This window comes from Chrysemys picta, chromosome 5 (assembly GCF_011386835.1).
Source record: "Chrysemys picta bellii isolate R12L10 chromosome 5, ASM1138683v2, whole genome shotgun sequence".
NCBI lineage: Eukaryota > Metazoa > Chordata > Testudines > Emydidae > Chrysemys > Chrysemys picta.
In genome coordinates, this window is record NC_088795.1 from 25,083,173 (window position 1) to 25,088,363 (window position 5,191).

Consider the following 5,191-nt stretch of genomic DNA (forward strand, 5'->3'; position numbering starts at 1 on the left):
GGCTAAATGCTGTAACTCACCTGAGAAGTGCCAGTGTCTATCAGAACACATGGCTTACATTGTCTCATTGGTATCATATGACGGCCTTAGGTTAATTTTATTTTTATTTTTGAGCACATGCAATGCTTGTGAAATGTATTAGAGTGACAGCCCTGGAGAAAGAGATTTCCTTTATCCACCAAACCAGGCACAGTATGGGTGGCAGCTATACATGCTTTGCCCACACTAACCTGCCACTGTGATTTACATCTGAGGTGGAGAGGCCTGGGGACAAGAGGGCAAATCAGTCTCCAGTACAGTGGTTTCACTTTGTTGAATGCTCTTGGGGCTACCAAGAAGAGAAACAGTTGTATGATGGTGAGCGCTGGAGTGTGACCATCTCAGTTCACGTAGGCCATCAGATGATTTTTGGTCACTGTTGACCTGGGCTGGATCTGGAGTGACGACATGGAGATGTTACCTGGCTCCACACTCTATTACCAATCCTAGAGAGGGCAAACAATCTTGCACTGGCAGGGGTATAGACGAGATGGCCTAACAGTGTAATCCCTATGATTACATTCAGATTACATTGCCTCTGAGTCTCTGCTCTGATTGCAGACCTAATACAAACTGTCCATGGAGATTAAAATACATTTTCCCAAGTTTCAGTGCAGCCTGTGGACGTGAGCCATGGGTCTGGGCACTTACTACTGAACTGACATGGCACCATTCAAATCCCACTCTGGACAGCTTGTCTTGTTCCCTGACTAAATGAGACAACACTATCACGCGTCTAGACTCCAAAGCACTTAGAGCAGAAGGCAATGTGAACGAGGAGGGAAATAAAAAGAATGAGAGAGACAATTGCAGAAGAACTTGAGTAGAGTGTACTAATGACGGACGGGAAGAAAGGGGGAAAAAACCAAGGTGGGGAGAAGAGGGCAGAGACAATAATGCAGGGAGAGAAACACAGAAGAGGAAGCAGAAAACAAAGTAAGGTGGAAAAAATGAGAGGAAATCTTGCAGGAACAGAGAATCATAGTGAAGAGGGGCTGCTTCTGGAAAAACAAATTCCCACGTCATGAAGAAACAGCAGTGAGAGGATGGTCCAAATCAGCTCAGCATTGCTGACAGGAAATGTAGACTGGTGGATAAGGCTCTGGTAATGGGAGTCATGAGAGCAGTTTTCTTTCCCGCTCTGCCCGTGACCTGCTGTGTGACCATTGTAAGTTACTGTGCCTGCATTTCCCCACCCACCTTTTGTCTGTTTAGGCCCCTGTTTAAGTCACTGGGACTACTGACAAGCTTAGGGTTAAGCAAGAGTTTTGCTGGATCAGAGACTTAGCCTGTGAACAGGTAAGCGCAGGGACTGTCTCTCACTCAGTATTTGTTTATACAGTGCCTAGTACAGAAGTGCACCAGTGTCAGTTGGGGCCCTAGCTGCTACTGTAACACCAATAATAGCCATTGTGTTTAAATGTTAACCCCTTGTTTGTCATCACTGACAGGGCCTTGCACCATTTGGATCCATTTCAGAAAGAAACCCCACCCTTCAGGAAAAATTCCAACTCTTTTTAGGACTCCAGAATTAGTAGTTTCCAGAGAGGGTTTATTTTCTTTGTGCTGCTTAAACAGAGATTCAGTGAACACTAGCGCCACAGTTGTAGGATTTGCCAGGGTGGATTCAATTCTGAATGCTGCCAAGGATGTACGTCTTCTGGAAACCAAATAACATTCTGACGGGTTTTGGCTGCTGCTACGGCTATCTAACTTTTGTTTCACATGCAGACCACTGGGATGGATTCTTTGAGAAGGCTCTTTGGCTGCATTTCTACCATTTGGAAACCAGAAGCGAATCCATTTAGTAGCAAAGACATAGTGTTATGATGGAAGTGCTGATTCTGTGGCTGACGCTAGGCCTATTTAGCTAGACACTAGAAGATTTGGAACAGGGACAACTGACATTCAAGTCTGATTCAGAACTGAGAGTAAAGCTGGCACTGCAGAAGACGATGATACCCGTGGGTAGCTCTGAAAGAGTAAAACAGTTGCCTTGTGATGACTTTGCATATACACATACATGGCCAAGATCTTCCTAGTGATTTTGGGCGCTTCAGTTTTTGGGTGCCCAGTTTGAGACACCTTAAAGGGGCCTAAGTGCTAAGCCCTCTGAAAATTAGGTGTCTTTAAGGTGTCTCAAGTTGGGCACCCCAAATGATTAGTTTCTTCTGAAAATCTTGTTCCTATATGTAACACCACTTGCTGTAATGAGTCTGCCAGAGTGATGGGATTTGGATGTCAAAGCAAGACACAAGGAAAACAATGGCAGAGGTTACACTTTATGAAGTACTAATACTGTAGGAATCTTAACCAAATAAAGAAAAATCCCATGTGTTTTGAACATTGAATAAAGCTGATGCTGTCCTTTCTTCATCTTCATAAATGATGCCAGATGATTTCCTTTCCCTTGATTCCTATTGTGCAGGCTCTCTGCTCTGAGCAGACAGGGCAAGGTTAATAGGAGGATTTATTTCAAAAGCTTTTGCAATTAATCTCATTGGATTCTGTGCCTAGTCAAAGATTACATTTTGGTGGCACCATATGACACAACACAAAAGTGACCTTGTGGGATGTGTTACCTGAAGATGAGTCAGCTCTTTCCCTACAACCGACTGCTTTGGAAGAGAAGTGTGCACTGCAGAAAATCCACCTCTCTTTCCTTCAAATAACCCTGAAGGAGAACATCTGAGAAAACAAGAACTGGTCTTTTTTTAACTAGATGAGACTCTCTTTCTTTAGGGATTTGTTATTTTAATCTATTGCTATATGTGACTTATGATTTTTTTTTTATTACTCTTCTCCAGAAAATGAACACAAAATGGGACAGATTCAACTAGTGCAACTATATTCTCTTTGGTGGAGTTACACCAGTGATTAATGTGATTCTACTCTTAGGTATAGTAAAATAGGTATACTATTAACTGGTTTAATAAGCAGGTGTTGGGCGAAATTCTTTGCTGGTGTAAAATGCACAAAACTCTGTTGAAGGCAATGGAGCTGCATCCAATAAAAAATCTGGTCTAGCCCACTGACTTCTGATTTCAATTCATTTCAGAAGATGTAGCTCATGGGACAACACATCTAGCCAGGGACAGCTTTCGGCACAGTCTAACTTGGCAGCTGCATAGGTACCATGTTCTAGGGAGGCATATGAGGTGGCCCTGCTTTTGATGATGACAGTGAATCCTTCTGCCAGCCCATCCTGAAGTGCTTGTTCCCTTCATGTGCTCCTCTTCTGTTACTCAAGTTCACATTGCACAGACCAGGAGCACAGAGACACATGGGAAGAGTAAATGGCTGCTAGGAAGAGTGTTGCCCATGTGTTATAATCATTAAGATGTGTGGATGTTGCTGCCATTCTGTGGGGGAAAAATAGCGAGGGAAGTTGCTGGTTGAGAGGACTGAGAGCTATCGGCTAGGATTGCCACTACTGATTCCCTGGAAGGGGTGAAGAGCAGCTGTCTGTTTCCCCATTGGAGGAGAAAAAGGATGTGGTCTTGGATTCCCAAATTTCCTGGGGGAAAGGAGGAACCTGCTGATAGGCTCCTCCCAGAAGAGATTCCCATTGTGGTATGATGAAGCCCCAGTGACAAGCTAAGTCCCCCAAAGAAGACATCAGCTTTATGTGCCTGCCCGGAGGTAAGTGATCAGGGTGACATGACATGAACATGTAGAAAGACAAGGTTCCGGCTGCAGAGTCCAGAATGGAAGCCGTGGAACTTGTGTGGAAACCTGGGGCTAAGGGGAGGACCGGGGCATGCTGGGGTCACGCAGAGGAGGAAATGAAATAATGAATCGTTGCCAAGTAGTGACTGAATTTCAAGCATCCCTTTCCCCGTATCTAAAGCTACACACCTGTTCAGTCCAATGATAGCGGCCCAATATGGGCCAAGGACGCAGAGATGGGAAGTTAGGACAGGCGTAACTTTCACGAAGTGACGTTACCCATTCAGTATTTACCAGTGGCTGCTGATACAGAGAGCTTTTAAAGAAATCCCCTGGCCCTGAGATTGGTCTAAGTGCCATAGAAACCAAACTCCCTTACAGAAACATGCAGAATGCCAGGGGAGCCAAGGACCAGCTAAAGAATTTGGGAGCTTGTAACAAGTATTGCCTCCCTGCATAAGAACTGGGTCAGACCAAAGGTCTATCTAGCCTAGTATCCTGTGTTCCAACCGATTCCAGGTGCCCCAGAGGGAATGAACCAAACAAATGATCCATCCCCTGTTGCCCATTCCCAGCTTCTGGCAAACAGAAGCTAGGGACACCATCCCTGCCCCTCCTGGCTAATAGCAGGTCCTGAAAGGATCAGCGAAAAATGCAGCCTTCCAGTATCCCATTATCAACTTTTGGCAGGGAAACATTTGTTTTTCCCCCCCCGTCACACATCACACGTAGGGACATGGTGTTGTTGCAGTCAGCAAGATGTATTGGAAACTTTTGTGTACCTGATTCTGTCACATTACAGATGAGATTCAAACCAGTCATTTGGGTGACGTGATCCAAGGTCAGAGGTGACTCTGATAACAAATCTTTTTCCAAGAGAGCCCAGAGACAAACAAATAATTTGATTTTGCAAGCAGGGTGAATTATTTATTCTCCACAACAATAAATAACCGAGATGCAAAATAGTTCCTGTCTACATCCTGAACTGCTATTTGCACTCTTCTTAGGCTCTCTGCAGCTCAGAGTATGCTGGATGCAGTTTGCCCAGCCAGATCTCTGACTTTTAGCCACTAAGCAAAGGAGAATTTAATCTTCCACTGGTCTCCTCTCCGGTTTCATAAAGATCCAGGCACATCCCACAGCCTTACGCCTAACCCTTCCCACTCCCATTGGGACCAACAGGGGGTGGGGAGAAAATCTGCTCTCCATTACTGTCACTCACTTCATTGCCATGCAGGTTAGGGACTTGGCCTGATTCTCCTCCCCTCCCCCCCGGGTGTAAATCAGGAGTAACTCCATTGAAATGTGGCAGGAACAGGAAGGAATCTCACTGCGGTCAGCGAGAGCAGAATGGGGCCCAGGCACAGGGAGAGGGAAGGGAGCAGAAGGAGGCTCGTTCGGTTTCGCAGGTGCCATTGGCCCTTGCAGAGAGGGGGCGGGAGCATGCCCAGCCCCATCTGTGGAACTATTGGGTAAGGGAGCT

General features: G+C 45.6%; 1 protein-coding gene across 2 annotated transcripts in view; it reads right to left on the reverse strand.

Moving 5' to 3' along the window:
* The window catches only part of LOC135983881 (probable E3 ubiquitin-protein ligase HERC6), a 77,688-nt gene that overhangs the window by 71,430 nt on the left and 1,067 nt on the right, over positions 1–5,191 (reverse strand). The gene's annotated exons all lie outside the window — the stretch shown is intronic.